Source organism: Ambystoma mexicanum, unplaced genomic scaffold (genome assembly GCF_040938575.1).
Source record: "Ambystoma mexicanum isolate Mex_15411 unplaced genomic scaffold, UKY_AmexF1_1 Mex_scaf84, whole genome shotgun sequence".
Lineage (NCBI taxonomy): Eukaryota > Metazoa > Chordata > Amphibia > Caudata > Ambystomatidae > Ambystoma > Ambystoma mexicanum.
In genome coordinates this window covers 1,054,957-1,075,245 of record NW_027182504.1, presented here as the reverse complement: position 1 = coordinate 1,075,245, position 20,289 = coordinate 1,054,957, and the positions used below count along the sequence as shown (strand labels likewise).

At 35.4% G+C, this 20,289-nt stretch overlaps 7 non-coding genes across 7 annotated transcripts; all 7 read left to right on the top strand.

The window, feature by feature from the left end:
- The first annotated feature begins 1,524 nt into the window (after positions 1-1,524).
- Positions 1,525-1,596, top strand: TRNAC-GCA (transfer RNA cysteine (anticodon GCA)). The gene has a single exon. It is a non-coding gene; the product is annotated as a tRNA-Cys (tRNA).
- An 11,354-nt stretch (positions 1,597-12,950) lies between these two features.
- Positions 12,951-13,022, top strand: TRNAC-GCA (transfer RNA cysteine (anticodon GCA)). Its single transcript has one exon. It is a non-coding gene; the product is annotated as a tRNA-Cys (tRNA).
- Positions 13,023-15,800: 2,778 nt separating this feature from the next.
- Positions 15,801-15,872, top strand: TRNAC-ACA (transfer RNA cysteine (anticodon ACA)). Its single transcript has one exon. It is a non-coding gene; the product is annotated as a tRNA-Cys (tRNA).
- An 882-nt stretch (positions 15,873-16,754) lies between these two features.
- TRNAC-GCA (transfer RNA cysteine (anticodon GCA)) lies at positions 16,755-16,826 on the top strand. The gene has a single exon. It is a non-coding gene; the product is annotated as a tRNA-Cys (tRNA).
- Positions 16,827-17,697: 871 nt separating this feature from the next.
- TRNAC-GCA (transfer RNA cysteine (anticodon GCA)) lies at positions 17,698-17,769 on the top strand. The gene has a single exon. It is a non-coding gene; the product is annotated as a tRNA-Cys (tRNA).
- An 871-nt stretch (positions 17,770-18,640) lies between these two features.
- TRNAC-GCA (transfer RNA cysteine (anticodon GCA)) lies at positions 18,641-18,712 on the top strand. The gene has a single exon. It is a non-coding gene; the product is annotated as a tRNA-Cys (tRNA).
- An 882-nt stretch (positions 18,713-19,594) lies between these two features.
- Positions 19,595-19,666, top strand: TRNAC-GCA (transfer RNA cysteine (anticodon GCA)). Its single transcript has one exon. It is a non-coding gene; the product is annotated as a tRNA-Cys (tRNA).
- Positions 19,667-20,289: the final 623 nt, after the last annotated feature.

The window sequence follows — 20,289 nt, the reverse complement described above, 5'->3', positions numbered from 1 at the left end:
ATTAATTTGTACAGCTGACCAGAAGTGCACTGATGTCATTAGTTCTACAAGTTCCATACAGTCACCCACTCTATCACCTTTTTAAAAAAGGGCAGTTTTCAGCATTCAAGGGTTTATGTCAGTGGTAGAGCGTAGGAGCGCTTTTCAAGAAGTCCCTGGTTCATAACCATATACCCTCTTCAATAGATCCTGTTAAAATGTTTTTCAACCCAATGCACTGTAAGAAACAATAGGATATATCATCATTTCATATAAAAAACAATGAACAATTGGGTTTAACTATGCTCTTAGCACAAAATCAACAAAATGCAGTAGAGAAGCAGTTACGTTTTGCAGAATTTGTGCATTTGACAAACGTTTTTTTTTCCATGTTCCAAGATCTACATGTGATACAAAATGTATAAATTCTTGCAATGGAAACCTCACTGCATTTTACCAAGGCAGATAAAGGACATCTTTTGTACCCCTTATACTTATAAGGAGGGTTTGGTGGCTGAAAATGCATTGCTTTGATGGTGATTGCATGTTGCTTCCACTTTGTACATATTACTGAATAAATAAAAGAGAACATTTCAGAAATGGGGGTATAGCTCAGGGGTAAAGCATTTCACTGCAGATCTAAAGGTCCCTAGTTCAAATCTGGGTGCCCCCTTGTCCAACTGTTTTACCTGTAGAAAAATGTTTTTAATTGAAGAAAACATTTACAATCTTAGCATTTTATGTAATGAGCAACACATTTCTACATTAGAAATACTCCTGATCATCTCCTGAAACATAGGGTAAACACCATGAAACTGTTTAGGATTTCTTCATATGATACAAGCTGTGTTTGACATTCACCCAAGTTCTACTGGTGATATTACCAGTTTGAAATAGTCCATTAGAAGCTCATATGAATGTTATAAAACTGTGGTGGAAACCAATAATATGCCCTTAATGAAATGTATTAATTTGTACAGCTGACCAGAAGTGCACTGATGCCATTAGTTCTACAAGTTCCATAGAGTCACCCACTCTATCACCTTTTTAAAAAAGGGCAGTTTTCAACATTCAAGGGTTTATGTCAGTGGTAGAGCGTAGGAGTGTAGTTCAAGAAGTCCCTGTTTCATAACCATATACCCTCTTCAATAGATCCTGTTAAATGTTTTTCAACCCAATGCACTGTAAGAAACAATAAGATATATAATCATTTCATATACAAAACAATGAACAATTGGGTTTAACTATGCTCTTAGCACAAAATCAACAAACTGCAGTAGAGAAGCAGTTACATTTTTCAGAATTTGTGCATTTGACAAAAGATTTTTTTTCCATGTTCCAAGATCTACATGTGATACGAAATGTATGAATTCTTGCAATGGAAACCTTACTGTATTTTACCAAGGCAGATAAAGGACATCCTTCGCACCCCATATACTTATAAGGAGGGTTTGGTGGCTGAAAATGCATTGCTTTGATGGTGATTGCATGTTGCTTGCACTTTGTACATATTACTGAATTAATAAAGATGAACATTTAAGAACTGGGGGTATAGCTCAGTGGTAGAGCATTTGACTGCAGATCAAGAGGTCCCTAGTTCAAATCTGGGTGCCCCCTTGTCCAACTGTTTTACCTGTAGAAATATTTTTAATTAAATAAATTGAAGAAAACATTTACAATCTTAGCATTTTATGTAATGAGCAACACATTTCTACATTTCAAATACTCCTGATCACCTCCTGAAACATAGGGTAAACACCATGAAACTTTTTAGGATTTCTTCATATGATACAAGCTGTGTTTTACATTCACCCAAGTTCTACTGGTGATATTATCAGTTTGAAATAGTCCATTGGAAGCTCATATGAATGTTATAAAACTGTGGTGGAAACCAATAACATGCCCTTAATGAACTGTATTAATTTGTACAGCTGACCAGAAGTGCACTGATGTCATTAGTTCTACAAGTTCCATACAGTCACCCACTCTATCACCTTTTTAAACAAGGGCAGTTTTCAGCATTTAAGGGTTTAACTCAGTGGTAGAGCGTAGGAATGCAGTTCAAGAAGTCCCTGTTTCATAACCATATACCCTCTTCAATAGATCCTGTTAAAATGTTTGTCAACCCAATGCATGGTAAGAAACAATAAGATATATCATCATTTCATATACAAAAGAATGAACAATTGGGTTTAACTATGCTCTTAGCACAAAATCAACAAACTGCAGTAGAGAAGCAGTTACATTTTGCAGAATTTGTGCATTTGACAAAAGATTTTTTTTCCATGTTCCAAGATCTACATGTGATACGAAATGTATGAATTCTTGCAATGGAAACCTCACTGTATTTTACCAAGGCAGATAAAGAACATCCTTCGCACCCCATATACCTATAAGGAGGGTTTGGTGGCTGAAAATGCTTTGCTTTGATGGTGATTGCATGTTGCTTCCACTTTGTACATATTACTGAATAAATAAAAGTGAACATTTCAGAAATGGGGGTACAGCTCATGGGTAGAGCATTTCACTGCAGATCAAAAGGTTCCTAGTTCATGTCTGGGTGCCCCCTTGTCCAACTGTTTTACCTCTAGAAATATGTTTTTAATTAAATAAATTGAAGTAAACATTTACAATCTTAGCATTTTATGTAATGATCAACACATTTCTACATTTTAAATACTCCTGATCATCACCTGGAACATAGGGTAAACACCATTACGCTGTTTAGGATTTCTTCATATGATACAAGCTGTGTTTTACATTCACCCAAGTTCTACTGGTGATGTGATCAGTTTGAAATAGTCCATTGGAAGCTCTTATGAATGTTATAAAACTGTGGTGGAAACCAATAATATGCCCTTAATGAAATGTATTAATTTGTACAGCTGACCAGAAGTGCACTGATGTCATTAGTTGTACAAGTTCCATAGAGTCACCCACTCTATCATCTTTTTTAAAAAGGGCAGTTTTCAACATTCACAGGTTTATGTCAGTGGTAGAGCGTAGGAGTGTAGTTCAAGAAGTCCCAGTTTGATACCATATACCCTCTTCAATAGATCCTGTTAAAATGTTTTTCAACCCAATGCACTGTAAGAAACAATAGGATATATCATCATTTCATATACAAAACAATGAACATTGGGTTTAACTATGCTCTTAGCCCAAAATCAACAAACTGCAGTAGAGAAGCAGTTACGTTTTGCAGAATTTGTGCATTTGACAAAAGTTTTTTTCCATGTTCCAAGATCTACAAGTGATACGAAATGTATGAATTCTTGCAATGGAAACCTCACTGTATTTTACCAAGGCAGATAAAGGACATCTTTTGCACCTCATATACTTATAAGGAGGGTTTGGTGGCTGCAAATGCATTGCTTTGATGGTGATTGCATGTTGCTTGCACTTTGTACATATTACTGAATTAATAAAGGGGAACTTTTCAGAACTGGAGGTATAGCTTAGTGGTAGAGCATTTTACTCCAGATCTAGAGGTCCCTAGTTCAAATCTGGGTGACCCCTTGTTCAACTGTTTTACCTGTAGAAATATGTTTTTAAATAAATTGAAGAAAACATTTACAATCTCAGCATTGTATGTAATGAGCAACACATTTCTACATTTGAAATACTCCTGATCATCTCTGGAAACATAGGGTAAACACCATGAAACTGTTTAGGATTTCTTCATATGATATAAGCTGTGTTTTACATTCACCCAAGTTCTACTGGTGATATTATCAGTTTGAAATAGTCCATTGGAAGCTCATATGAATGTTATAAAACTGTGGTGGAAACCAATAATATGCCCTTAATGAAATGTATTAATTTATACAGCTGACCAGAAGTGCTCTGATGTCATTAGTTCTACAAGTTCCATACAGTCACCCACCCTATCACTTTTTTTTAAAAAAGGGCAGTTTTCAGCATTCAAGGGTTTATGTCAGTGGTAGAGGGTAGGGGTGCAGTTCAAGAAGTCCCTGTTTCATAACCATATACCCTCTTCAATAGATCCTGTTAAAATGTTTTTCAACCCAGTGCACTGTAAGAAACTATAAGATATATCATCATTTCTTATACAAAACAATGAACAATTGGGTTTAACTATGCTCTTAGCACAAAATCAACAAACTTCAGTACAGAAGCAGCTACGTTTTGCCGAATTTGTGCATTTGACAAAAGCTTTTTTTTTCCATGTTCCAAGATCTACATGTGACACGAAATGTATGAATTCTTGCACTGGAAACCTCACTGTATTTTACGAAGGCAGATAAAGGACATCTTTTGTACCCCTTATACTTATAAGGAGGGTTTGGTGGCTGAAAATGCATTGCTTTGATGGTGATTGCATGTTGCTTCCACTTTGTACATATTACTGAATAAATAAAGGTGAACATTTCAGAAATGGGGGTATAGCTCAGGGGTAGAGCATTTCACTGCAGATTAAAAGGTCTCTAGTTCAAATCTGGGTGCCCCCTTGTCCAACTGTTTTACCTGTAGAAATATGTTTTTAATTAAATAAATTGAAGTAAACATTTACAATCTTAGCATTTTATGTAATGAGCAACACATTTCTACATTTGAAATACTCCTGATCATCTCCTGAAACATGGGGTAAACACCATGAAACTGTTTAGGATATCTTCGTATGATACAAGCTGTGTTTTACATTCACCCAAGTTCTACTGGTGATATTATCAGTTTGAAATAGTCCATTGGAAGCTCATATGAATGTTATAAAACTGTGGTGGAAACCAATAATATGCCCTTAATGAAATGTATTAATTTGTACAGTTGACCAGAAGTGCACTGATGTCATTAGTTCTACAAGTTCCATACAGTCACCCACTCTATCACCTTTTTAAAAAAGGGCAGTTTTCAGCATTCAAGGGTTTAACTCAGTGGTAGAGCGTAGGAATGCAGTTCAAGAAGTCCCCGTTTAATAACCATATACCCTCTTCAATAGATCCTGTTAAAATGTTTTTCAACCCAATGCACTGTAAGAAACAATAAGATATATCATCATTTCATATACAAAAGAATGAACAATTGGGTTTAACTATGCTCTTAGCACAAAATCAACAAACTGCAGTAGAGAAGCAGTTGCATTTTGCAGAATTTGTGCATTTGACAAAAGATTTTTTTTCCATGTTCCAAGATCTACATGTGATACGAACTGTATGAATTCTTGCAATGGAAACCTCACTGTATTTTACCAAGGCACATAAAGGACATCCTTCGCACCCCATATACTTCTAAGGAGGGTTTGGTGGCTGAAGATGCTTTGCTTTGATGGTGATTGCATGTTGCTTCCACTTTGTACGTATTACTGAATAAATAAAGGTGAACATTTCAGAAATGGGGTATAGCTCCGGGGTAGAGCATTTCACTGCAGATCAAAAGGTCCCTAGTTCAAATCTTGGTGCCCCCTTGTCCAACTGTTTTACCGGTAGAAATATGTTTTTAATTAAATACATTGAAGTAAACATTTACAATCTTAGCATTTTATGTAATGAGCAACACATTTCTACATTTGAAATACACCTGATCATCACCTGAAACATAGGGTAAACACCATTAAGCTGTTTAGGATTTCTTCATATGATACAAGCTGTGTTTTACATTCACCCAAGTTCTACTGGTGATACGATCAGTTTGAAATAGTCCATTGGAAGCTCATATGAATGTTATAAAACTGTGGTGGTTACCAATAATATGCCCTTAATGAAATGTATTAATTTGTACAGCTGACCAGAATTGCACTGATGTCATTAGTTCTACAAGTTCCATACAGTCAACCACTCTATCACCTTTTTAAAAAAGGGCAGTTTTCAGCATTCAAGGGTTTAACTCAGTGGTAGAGCGTAGGAATGCAGTTCAAGAAGTCCCTGTTTCATAACCATCTACCCTCTTCAATAGATCCTGTTAAAATGTTTTTCAACCCAATGCACTGTAAGAAACAATAGGATATATCATCATTTCATATAAAAACAATGAACAATTGGGTTTAACTATGCTCTTAGCACAAAATCAACAAACTGCAGTAGAGAAGCAGTTACGTTTTGCAGAATTTGTGCATTTGACAAACGTTTTTTTTCCATGTTCCAAGATCTACATGTGATACGAAATGTATGAATTCTTGAAATGGAGACCTCACTGTATTTTACCAAGGCAGATAAAGGACATCCTTCGCACCCCTTATACTTATAAGGAGGGTTTGGTGGCTGAAAATGCATTGCTTTGATAGTGATTGCATGTTGCTTCCACTTTGTACATATTACTGAATAAATAAAGGTGATCATTATCAAATTGGGGGTATAGCTCAGTGGTAGAGCATTTGACTGCAGATAAAGGGGTCGCTAATTCAAATCTGGGTGCCCCCTGGTCCAACTGTTGTACCTGTAGAAATATTGTTTTAAATAAATTGAAGAAAACATTTACAATCTTAGCATTTTATGTAATGAGCAACACATTTCTACATTTGAAATACTCCTGATCATCTCCTGAAACATAGGGTAAACACCATTAAGCTGTTTCAGATTTCTTCATATGATACAAGCTGTGTATTACATTTACCCAAGTTCTACTGGTGATATTATCAGTTTGAAATAGTCCACTGGAAGCTCATATGAATGTTATAAAACTGTGGTGGAAACCAATAATATGCCCTTAATGAAATGTATTAATTTGTACAGCTGACCAGAAGTGCACTGATGTCATTAGTTCTACAAGTTCCATACAGTCACGCACTCTATCACTTTTTTTTAAAAAAGGGCAGTTTTCAACATTAAAGGGTGTATGTCAGTGGTAGAGCGTAGGAGTGTAGTTCAAGAAGTCCCTGTTTCATAACCATATACCCTCTTCAATAGATCCTGTTAAAATGTTTGTTAACCCAATGCACTGTAAGAAACAATAGGATATATCATCATTTCATATATAAAACAATGAACAATTGGGTTTAACTATGATCTTAGCACAAAATCAACAAACTGCAGTAGAGAAGCAGTTACATTTTGCAGAATTTGTGCATTTGACAAAAGTTTTTTTTTCCATGTTCCAAGATCTACATGTGATACGAAATGTATGAATTCTTGCAATGGAAACCTCACTGTATTTTACCAAGGCAGATAAAGGACATCCTTCGCACCCCATATACTTATATGGAGGGTTTGGTGGCTGAAAATGCATTGCTTTAATGGTGATTGCATGTTGCTTGCACTTTGTACATATTACTGAATTAATAAAGGTGAACATTTTAGAACTGCAGGTATAGCTCAGTGGTAGAGCATTTGACTGCAGATGAAGAGGTCCCTAATTCAAATCTGGGTGCCCCCTTGTCCAACTGTTTTATCTGTAGAAATATTTGCTTAATTAAATAAATTGAAGAAAACATTTACAATCTTAGAATTTTATGTAATGAGCAACACATTTCTCCATTTGAAATACTCCTGATCATCTCCGGAAACATAGGGTAAACACCATTAAGCTGTTTCGGATTTCTTCATATGATACAAGCTGTGTATTTCATTCACCCAAGTTCTACTGGTGATATTATCAGTTTGAAATAGTCCATTGGAAGCGCATATGAATGCTATAAAACTGTGGAGGAAACCAATAATATGCCCTTAATGAAATGTATTAATTTGTACAGCTGACCAGAAGTGCACTGATGTCATTAGTTCTACAAGTTCCATACAGTCACCCACTCTATCACTTTTTTAAAAAAGGGCGGTTTTCAGCATTCAAGGGTTTATGTCAGTGGTAGAGGGTAGGAGTGCAGTTCAAGAAGTCCCTGTTTCATAACCATATACCCTCTTCAATAGATCCTGTTAAAATGTTTTTCAACCCAATGCACTGTAAGAAACAATAAAATATATCATCATTTCTTATACAAAACAATGAACAATTGGGTTTAACTATGCTCTTAGCACAAAATCAACAAACTTCAGTACAGAACCAGTTACGTTTTGCAGATTTTGTGCATTTGACAAAAAGTTTTTTTTCCATGTTCCAAGATCTACATGTGACAAGAAATGTATGAATTCTTGCACTGGAAACCTCACTGTATTTTACCAAGGCAGATAAAGGACATCTTTTGTACCCCTTATACTTATAAGGAGGGTTTGGTGGCTGCAAATGCATTGCTTTGACGGTGATTGCATGTTGCTTCCACTTTGTACATATTACTGAATAAATACAGGTGAACATTTCAGAATTGGGGTTATAGCTCAGGGGTAGAGCATTTGACTGCAGATCAAGAGGTCCCTAGTTCAAATCTGGGTGCCCCCTTGTCCAACTGTTTTACCTGTAGAAATATGTTTTTAATTAAATAAATTGAAGTAAACATTTACAATCTTAGCATTTTATGTAATAAGCAACACATTTCTATATTTGAAATACTCCTGATCATCACGTGAAACATAGGGTAAACACCATTAAGCTGTTTAGGATTTCTTCATATGATACAAGCTGTGTTTTACATTCACCCAAGTTCTACTGGTGATATGATCAGTTTGAAATAGTCCATTGGAAGCTCATATGAATGTTATAAAACTGTGGTGGAAACCAATAACATGCCTTTAATGAAATTTATTAATTTTTACAGCTGACCAGAAGTGCACTGATGTCATTCGTCCTACAAGTTCCATAGAGTCATCCACTCTATCACCTTTTTTAAAAAGGGCAGTTTTCAACATTCAAGGGTTTATGTCAGTGGTAGAGCGTAGGAGTGTAGTTCAAGAAGTCCCTGTTTCATAACCATATACCCTCTTCAATAGATCCTGTTCAAATGTTTTTCAACCCAATGCACTGTAAGAAACAATAAGATATATCATCATTTCATATACAAAAGAATGAACAATTGGGTTTAACTATGCTCTTAGCACAAAATCAACAAACTGCAGTAGAGAAGCAGTTACATTTTGCAGAATATGTGCATTTGACAAAAGATTTTTTTTCCATGTTCCAAGATCTACATGTTCTACGAAATGTATGAATTCTTGCAATGGAAACCTCACTGTATTTTACCAAGGCAGATAAAGGATATCCTTTGCACCCCATATACTTATAAGGAGGGTTTGGTGGCTGAAAATGCATTGCTTTGATGGTGATTGCATGTTGCTTCCACTTTGTACATATTACTGAATAAATAAAGGTGAACATTTCAGAAATGGGGGTATAGCTCAGGGGTAGAGCATTTCATTGCCGATCAAAAGGTCCCTAGTTCAAATGTGGGTGCCCCATTGTCTAACTATTTTACCTGTAGAAATATGTTTTTAATTAAATAAATTGAAGTAAACATTTACAATCTTAGCATTTTATGTAATGAGCAACACATTTCAACATTTGAAATACTCCTGATCATCACCTGAAACATAAGGTAAACACCATTAAGCTGTTTAGGATTTCTTCATATGATACAAGCTGTGTTTTACATTCACCCAAGTTCTACTGGTGATATGATCAGTTTGAAATAGTCCATTGGAAGCTCTTATGAATGTTATAAAACTGTGGTGGAAACCAATAATATGCCCTTAATGAAATGTATTAATTTATACAGCTGACCAGAAGTGCTCTGATGTCATTAGTTCTACAAGTTCCATACAGTCACCCACTCTATCACCTTTTTAAAAAAGGGCAGTTTTCAGCATTCAAGGGTTTAACTCAGTGGTAGAGCGTAGGAATGCAGTTCAAGAAGTCCCTGTTTCATAACCATATACCCTCTTCAATAGATCCTGTTAAAATGTTTTTCAACCCAATGCACTGTAAGAAACAATAAGATATATCATCATTTCATATACAAAAGAATGAACAATTGGGTTTAACTATGCTCTTAGCACAAAATCAACAAACTGCAGTAGAGAAGCAGTTACATTTTGCAGAATTTGTGCATTTGACAAAAGATTTTTTTCCATGTTCCAAGATCTACATGTGATACGAAATGTATGAATTCTTGCAATGGAAACCTCACTGTATTTTACCAAGGCAGATAAAGGACATCCTTCGCACCCCATATACTTATAAGGAGGGTTTGGTGGCTGAAAATGCTTTGCTTTGATGGTGATTGCATGTTGCTTCCACTTTGTACATATTACTGAATAAATAAAGGTGAACATTTCAGAAATGGGGGTATAGCTCAGAGGTAGAGCATTTCACTGCAGATCAAAATGTCCCTAGTTCAAATCTGGGTGCCCCCTTGTCCAACTGTTTTACCTGTAGAAATGTGTTTTTAATTAAATAAATTGAAGTAAACATTTACAATCTTAGCATTTTATGTAATGAGCAGCACATTTCTACATTTGAAATACTCCTGATCATCACCTGAAACATAGGGTAAACACCATTAAGCTGTTTAGGATTTCTTCATATGATACAAGCTGTGTTTTACATTCACCCAAGTTCTACTGGTGATATGATCAGTTTGAAATAGTCCATTGGAAGCTCTTATGAATGTTATAAAACTGTGGTGGAAACCAATAATATGCCCTTAATGAAATCTATTAATTTGTACAGCTGACCAGAAGTGCACTGATGTCATTAGTTCTACAAGTTCCATAGAGTCACCCACTCTATCACCTTTTTAAAAAAAGGCAGTATTCAACATTCAAGGGTTTATGTCAGTGGTAGAGCGTAGGAGTGTAGTTCAAGACGTCCCTGTTCCATAACCATATACCCTCTTCAATAGATCCTGTTAAATATTTTTCAACCCAATGCACTGTAAGAAACAATAAGATATATTATCATTTCATATACAAAACAATGAACAATTGGGTTTAACTATGCTCTTAGCACAAAATCAAAAAAATGCAGTAGAGAAACAGTTACTTTTTGCAGAATTTGTGCATTTGACAAAGTTTTTTTTCCATGTTCCAAGATCTACATGTGATACGAAATGTATGAATTCTTGCAATGAAAACCTCACTGTATTTTACCAAGGCAGATAAAGGACATCTTTTGTACCCCTTATACTTATAAGGAGGGTTTGGTGGCTGAAAATGCATTGATTTGATGGTGATTGCATGTTGCTTCCACTTTGTACATATTACTGAATAAATAAAGGTAAACATTTCAGAAATGGGGGTATAGCTCAGTGGTAGAGCATTTGACTGCAGATCAAGAGGTCCTTAGTTCTAATCCGGGGGCCCCCTTGTTCAACTGTTGTACCTGTAGAAATGTTTCATTAAATAAATTGAAGAAAACATTTACAATTTTAGCATTTTATGTAATGAGCAACACATTTCTACATTTGAAATACTCCTGATCATCTCCTGAAACATAGGGTAAACACCATTAAGCTGTTTAGGATTTCTTCATATGATACAAGCTGTGTTTTACATTCACCCAAGTTCTACTGGTGATATGATCAGTTTGAAATAGTCCATTGGAAAATCTTATGAATGTTATAAAATGGTGGTGGAAACCAATAATATGCCCTTAATGAAATGTATTAATTTGTACAGCTGACCAGAAGTGCACTGATGTCATTAGTTCTACAAGTTCCATACAGTCACCCACTCTATCACCTTTTTAAAAAAGGTCAGTTTTCAACATTCAAGGGTTTATGTCAGTGGTAGAGCGTAGGAGTGTAGTTCAAGAAGTCCCTGTTTCATAACCATATACCCTCTTCAATAGATCCTGTTAAAATGTTTTTCAACCCAATGCACTGGAAGAAACAATAGGATATATCATCATTTCATATACAAAACAATGAACAATTGGGTTTAACTATGCTCTTAGCACAAAATCAACAAAATGCAGTAGAGAAACAGTTACGTTTTGCAGAATTTGTGCATTTGACAAAAGTTTTTTTTCCATGTTCCAAGATCTCCATGTGATACGAAATGTATGAATTCTTGCAATGGAAACCTCACTGTATTTTACCAAGGCAGATAAAGAACATCCTTCGCACCCCATATACCTATAAGGAGGGTTTGGTGGCTGCAAATGCATTGCTTTGATGGTGATTGCATGTTGCTTCCACTTTGTACATATTACTGAATAAATAAAGGTGCACATTTCGGAATTGGGGTTATAGCTCAGGGGTAGAGCATTTGACTGCAGATCAAGAGGTCCCTAGTTCAAATCTGGGTACCCCCTTGTCCAACTGTTTTACCTGTAGAAATATTTTCTTAATTAAATAAATTGAAGAAAACATTTACAATCTTAGCATTTTATGTAATGAGCAACACATTTCTACATTTGAAATACTCCTGATCATCTCCTGAAACATAGGGTAAACACCATGAAACTGTTTAGGATTTCTTCATATGATACAAGCTGTGTTTTACATTCACCCAAGTTCTACTTGTGATATTATCAGTTTGAAAAAGTCCATTGGAAGATCATTTGAATGTTATAAAACTGTGGTGGAAACCAATAATATGCCCTTAATGAAATGTATTAGTTTGTAGAGCTGACCAGAAGTGCACTGATGTCATTAGTTCTACAAGTTCCATACGGTCACCCACTCTATCACCTTTTTAAAAAAGAGCAGTTTTCAGCATTCAAGGGTTTATGTCAGTGGTAGAGGGTAGGAGTGCACTTCAAGAAGTCCCTGTTTCATAACCATATACCCTCTTCAATAGATCCTGTTAAAATGTTTTTCAACCCAATGCACTGTAAGAAACAATAGGATATATCATCATTTCATATAAAAAACAATGAATAATTGGGTTTAACTATGCTCTTAGCACAAAATCAACAAACTGCAGTAGAGAAGCAGTTACGTTTTGCAGAATTTGTGCATTTGACAAAAGTTTTTTTTCCATGTTCCAAGATCTACATGTGATACGAAATGTATGAATTCTTGCAATGGAAACCTCACTGTATTTTACCAAGGCAGATAAAGGACATCCTTCGCACCCCATATACTTATAAGGAGGGTTTGGTGGCTGAAAATGCATTGCTTTGATGGTGATTGCATGTTGCTTGCACTTTGTACATATTACTGAATGAATAAAGGTGAACATTTTAGAACTGGGGGTATAGCTCAGTGGTAGAGCATTTGACTGCAGATCAAGAGGTCCCTAGTTCAAATCTGGGTGCCCCCTTGTCCAACTGTTTTACCTGTAGAAATATTTTTTTAATTAAATAAATTGAAGAAAACATTTACAATCTTAGCATTTTATGTAATGAGCAACACATTTCTACATTTGAAATACTCCTGATCATCTCTGGAAACTTAGGGTAAACACCATTAAGCTGTTTCAGATTTCTTCGTATGATACAAGCTGTGTATTACATTCACCCAAGTTCTACTGGTGATATTATCAGTTTGAAATAGTCCATTGGAAGCACATATGAATGTTATAAAACTGTGGTGGAAACCAATAATATGCCCTTAATGAAATGTATTAATTTGTACAGCTGACCAGAAGTGCACTGATGTCATTAGTTCTACAAGTTCCATACAGTCACCCACTCTATCACCTTTTTAAAAAAGAGCAGTTTTCAGCATTCAAGGGTTTATGTCAGTGGTAGAGGGTAGGAGTGCAGTTCAAGAAGTCCCTGTTTCATAACCATATACCCACTTCAATAGATCCTGTTAAAATGTTTTTCAACCCAATGCACTGTAAGAAACAATAGGATATATAATCATTTCATATAAAAAACAATGAACAATTGGGTTTAACTATGCTCTTAGCACAAAATCAACAAACTGCAGTAGAGAAGCAGTTACGTTTTTCAGAATTTGTGCATTTGACAAAAGTTTTTTTTCCATGTTCCAAGATCTACATGTGATAAGAAATGTATGAAGTCTTGCTATGGAAACCTCACTGTATTTTACCAAGGCAGATAAAGGACATCCTTCGCACCCCATACACTTATAAGGAGGGTTTTGTGGCTGAAAATGCATTGCTTTGATGGTGATTGCATGTTGCTTGTACTTTGTACATATTACTGAATTAATAAAGGCAAACTTTTCAGAACTGGGGTATAGCTCAGTGGTAGAGCATTTGACTGCAGATCAAGATTTCCCTAGTTCAAAACTGGGTGCCCCCTTGTTCAACTGTTTTACCTGTAGAAATATTTTTCTAATTAAATAAATTGAAGAAAACATTTACAATCTTAGCATTTTATGTAATGAGCAACACATTTCTACATTAGAAATACTCCTGATTATCTCCTGAAACATAGGGTAAACACCATGAAACTGTTTAGGATTTCTTCATATGATACAAGCTGTGTTTTACATTCACCCAAGTTCTACTGGTGATATGATCAGTTTGAAATAGTCCATTGGAAGCTCATATGAATGTTATAAAACTGTGGTGGAAACCAATAATATGCCCTTAATGAAATGTATTAATTTGTACAGCTGACCAGAAGTGCACTGATGTCATTAGTTCTACAAGTTCCATACAGTCACCCACTCTATCACCTTTTTAAAAAAGGGCAGTTTTCAGCATTCAAGGGTTTATGTCAGTGGTAGAGCGTAGGAGCGCTTTTCAAGAAGTCCCTGGTTCATAACCATATACCCTCTTCAATAGATCCTGTTAAAATGTTTTTCAACCCAATGCACTGTAAGAAACAATAGGATATATCATCATTTCATATAAAAAACAATGAACAATTGGGTTTAACTATGCTCTTAGCACAAAATCAACAAAATGCAGTAGAGAAGCAGTTACGTTTTGCAGAATTTGTGCATTTGACAAACGTTTTTTTTTCCATGTTCCAAGATCTACATGTGATACAAAATGTATAAATTCTTGCAATGGAAACCTCACTGCATTTTACCAAGGCAGATAAAGGACATCTTTTGTACCCCTTATACTTATAAGGAGGGTTTGGTGGCTGAAAATGCATTGCTTTGATGGTGATTGCATGTTGCTTCCACTTTGTACATATTACTGAATAAATAAAAGAGAACATTTCAGAAATGGGGGTATAGCTCAGGGGTAAAGCATTTCACTGCAGATCAAAAGGTCCCTAGTTCAAATCTGGGTGCCCCCTTGTCCAACTGTTTTACCTGTAGAAATATGTTTTTAATTGAAGAAAACATTTACAATCTTAGCATTTTATGTAATGAGCAACACATTTCTACATTAGAAATACTCCTGATCATCTCCTGAAACATAGGGTAAACACCATGAAACTGTTTAGGATTTCTTCATATGATACAAGCTGTGTTTGACATTCACCCAAGTTCTACTGGTGATATTACCAGTTTGAAATAGTCCATTAGAAGCTCATATGAATGTTATAAAACTGTGGTGGAAACCAATAATATGCCCTTAATGAAATGTATTAATTTGTACAGCTGACCAGAAGTGCACTGATGCCATTAGTTCTACAAGTTCCATAGAGTCACCCACTCTATCACCTTTTTAAAAAAGGGCAGTTTTCAACATTCAAGGGTTTATGTCAGTGGTAGAGCGTAGGAGTGTAGTTCAAGAAGTCCCTGTTTCATAACCATATACCCTCTTCAATAGATCCTGTTAAATGTTTTTCAACCCAATGCACTGTAAGAAACAATAAGATATATAATCATTTCATATACAAAACAATGAACAATTGGGTTTAACTATGCTCTTAGCACAAAATCAACAAACTGCAGTAGAGAAGCAGTTACATTTTTCAGAATTTGTGCATTTGACAAAAGATTTTTTTTCCATGTTCCAAGATCTACATGTGATACGAAATGTATGAATTCTTGCAATGGAAACCTTACTGTATTTTACCAAGGCAGATAAAGGACATCCTTCGCACCCCATATACTTATAAGGAGGGTTTGGTGGCTGAAAATGCATTGCTTTGATGGTGATTGCATGTTGCTTGCACTTTGTACATATTACTGAATTAATAAAGGTGAACTTTTCAGAACTGGGGGTATCGCTCAGTGGTAGAGCATTTGACTACAGATCAAAAAGTTCCTAGTTCAAATCTGGGTGCCCCCTTGTCCAACTGTTTTACCTGTAGAAATATGTTTTTAATTAAATAAATTGAAGTAAACATTTACAATCTTAGCATTTTATGTAATGAGCATCACATTTCTACATTTGAAATACTCCTGATCATCACCTGAAACATAGGGTAAACACCATTAAGCTGTTTAGGATTTCTTCATATGATACAAGCTGTGTTTTACATTCACCCAAGTTCTACTGGTGATATGATCAGTTTGAAATAGTCCATTGGAAGCTCTTATGAATGTTATAAAACTGTGGTGGAAACCAATAATATGCCCTTAATGAAATGTATTAATTTGTACAGCTGACCAGAATTGCACTGATGTCATTAGTTCTACAAGTTCCATAGAGTCACCCACTCTATCACCTTTTTAAAAAAGGGCAGTTTTCAACATTCAAGGATTTATGTCAGTGGTAGAGCGTAGGAGTGTAGTTCAAGAAGTCCCTGTTTCATAACCATTTACCCTCTTCAATAGATCCTGTTAAAATGTTTTTCAACCCAATGCACTGTAAGAAAAAATCTGATATATCATCATTTCATATACAAAACAATGAACAATTGGGATTAACTATGCTCTTAGCACAAAATCAACAAACTGCAGTAGAGAAGCAGTTACATTTTGCAGAATTTGTGCATTTGACAAAAGATTTTTTTTCCATGTTCCAAGATCTACATGTGATACGAAATGTATGAATTCCTGCAATGGAAACCTCACTGCATTTTACCAAGGCAGATAAAGGACATCTTTTGTACCACTTATACTTATAAGGAGGGTTTGGTGGCTGAAAATGCATTGTTTTGATGGTGATTGCATGTTGCTTGCACTTTGTACATATTACTGAATTAATAAAGGTGAACTTTTCAGAAATGGGGGAATAGCTCAGTGGTAGAGCATTTGACTGCAGATCAAGAGGTCCCTAGTTCAAAACTGGGTGCCCCCTTGTTCAACTGTTTTACCTATAGAAATATGTTTTTAATTGAAGAAAACATTTACAATCTTAGCATTTTATGTAATGAGCAACACATTTCTACATTAGAAATACTCCTGATCATCTCCTGAAACATAGGGTAAACACCATGAAACTGTTTAGGATTTCTTCATATGATACAAGCTGTGTTTGACATTCACCCAAGTTCTACTGGTGATATTACCAGTTTGAAATAGTCCATTGGAAGCTCATATGAATGTTATAAAACTGTGGTGGAAACCAATAATATGCCCTTAATGAAATGTATTAATTTGTACAGCTGACCAGAAGTGCACTGATGCCATTAGTTCTACAAGTTCCATAGAGTCACCCACTCTATCACCTTTTTGAAAAAGGGCAGTTTTCAACATTGAAGGGTTTATGTCAGTGGTAGAGCGTAGGAGTGTAGTTCAAGAAGTCCCTGTTTCATAACCATATACCCTCTTCAATAGATCCTGTTAAATGTTTTTCAACCCAATGCACTGTAAGAAACAATAAGATATATAACCATTTCATATACAAAACAATGAACAATTGGGTTTAACTATGCTCTTAGCACAAAATCAACAAACTGCAGTAGAGAAGCAGTTACATTTTTCAGAATTTGTGCATTTGACAAAAGATTTTTTTCCATGTTCCAAGATCTACATGTGATACGAAATGTATGAAATCTTGCAATGGAAACCTCACTGTATTTTACCAAGGCAGATAAAGGACATCTTTTGTACCACTTATACTTATAAGGAGGGTTTGGTGGCTGAAAATGCATTGTTTTGATGGTGATTGCATGTTGCTTGCACTTTGTACATATTACTGAATTAATAAAGGTGAACTTTTCAGAAATGGGGGAATAGCTCAGTGGTAGAGCATTTGACTGCAGATCAAGAGGTCCCTAGTTCAAAACTGGGTGCCCCCTTGTCCAACTGTTTTACCTGTAGAAATATGTTTTTAATTGAAGAAAACATTTACAATCTTAGCATTTTATGTAATGAGCAACACATTTCTACATTAGAAATACTCCTGATCATCTCCTGAAACATAGGGTAAAGACCATGAAACTGTTTAGGATTTCTTCATATGATACAAGCTGTGTTTGACATTCACCCAAGTTCTACTGGTGATATTACCAGTTTGAAATAGTCCATTGGAAGCTCATATGAATGTTATAAAACTGTGGTGGAAACCAATAATATGCCCTTAATGAAATGTATTAATTTGTACAGCTGACCAGAAGTGCACTGATGCCATTAGTTCTACAAGTTCCATAGAGTCACCCACTCTATCACCTTTTTAAAAAAGGGCAGTTTTCAACATTGAAGGGTTTATGTCAGTGGTAGAGCGTAGGAGTGTAGTTCAAGAAGTCCCTGTTTCATAACCATATACCCTCTTCAATAGATCCTGTTAAATGTTTTTCAACCCAATGCACTGTAAGAAACAATAAGATATATAACCATTTCATATACAAAACAATGAACAATTGGGTTTAACTATGCTCTTAGCACAAAATCAACAAACTGCAGTAGAGAAGCAGTTACATTTTTCAGAATTTGTGCATTTGACAAAAGATTTTTTTCCATGTTCCAAGATCTACATGTGATACGAAATGTATGAATTCTTGCAATGGAAACCTTACTGTATTTTACCAAGGCAGATAAAGGACATCCTTCGCACCCCATATACTTATAAGGAGGGTTTGGTGGCTGAAAATGCATTGCTTTGATGGTGATTGCATGTTGCTTGCACTTTGTACATATTACTGAATTAATAAAGGTGAACTTTTCAGAACTGGGGGTATCGCTCAGTGGTAGAGCATTTGACTGCAGATCAAAAGGTTCCTAGTTCAAATCTGGGTGCCCCCTTGTCCAACTGTTTTACCTGTAGAAATATGTTTTTAATTAAATAAATTGAAGTAAACATTTACAATCTTAGCATTTTATGTAATGAGCATCACATTTCTACATTTGAAATACTCCTGATCATCACCTGAAACATAGGGTAAATACCATTAAGCTGTTTAGGATTTCTTCATATGATACAAGCTATGTTTTACATTCACCCAAGTTCTACTGGTGATATGATCAGTTTGAAATAGTCCATTGGAAGCTCTTATGAATGTTATAAAACAGTGGTGGAAACCAATAATATGCCCTTAATGAAATGTATTAATTTGTACAGCTGACCAGAATTGCACTGATGTCATTAGTTCTACAAGTTCCATAGAGTCACCCACTCTATCACCTTTTTAAAAAAGGGCAGTTTTCAACATTCAAGGATTTATGTCAGTGGTAGAGCGTAGGAGTGTAGTTCAAGAAGTCCCTGTTTCATAACCATATACCCTCTTCAATAGATCCTGTTAAAATGTTTTTCAACCCAATGCACTGTAAGAAACAATCTGATATATCATCATTTCATATACAAAACAATGAACAATTGGGTTTAACTATGCTCTTAGCACAAAATCAACAAACTGCAGTAGAGAAGCAGTTACATTTTGCAGAATTTGTGCATTTGACAAAAGATTTTTTTTCCATGTTCCAAGATCTACATGTGATACGAAATGTATGAATTCCTGCAATGGAAACCTCACTGTATTTTACCAAGGCAGATAAAGGACATCTTTTGTACCACTTATACTTATAAGGAGGGTTTGGTGGCTGAAAATGCATTGTTTTGATGGTGATTGCATGTTGCTTGCACTTTGTACATATTACTGAATTAATAAAGGTGAACTTTTCAGAAATGGGGGTATAGCTCAGTGGTAGAGCATTTGACTGCAGATCAAGAGGTCCCTAGTTCAAAACTGGGTGCCCCCTTGTTCAACTGTTTTACCTGTAGAAATATGTTTTTAATTGAAGAAAACATTTACAATCTTAGCATTTTATGTAATGAGCAACACATTTCTACATTAGAAATACTCCTGATCATCTCCTGAAACATAGGGTAAACACCATTAAGCTGTTTAGGATTTCTTCATATGATACAAGCTGTGTTTGACATACACCCAAGTTCTACTGGTGATATTACCAGTTTGAAATAGTCCATTGGAAGCTCATATGAATGTTATAAAACTGTGGTGGAAACCAATAATATGCCCTTAATGAATTGTATTAATTTGTACAGCTGACCAGAAGTGCACTGATGCCATTAGTTCTACAAGTTCCATAGAGTCACCCACTCTATCACTTTTTTAAAAAAGGGCAGTTTTCAGCATTCAAGGGTTTATGTCAGTGGTAGAGGGTAGGAGTGCAGTTCAAGAAGTCCCTGTTTCATAACCATATACCCTCTTCAATAGATCCTGTTAAAATGTTTTTCAACCCAATGCACTGTAAGAAACAATAAGATATATCATCATTTCTTATACAAAACAATGAACAATTGGGTTTAACTATGCTCTTAGCACAAAATCAACAAACTTCAGTACAGAAGCAGTTATGTT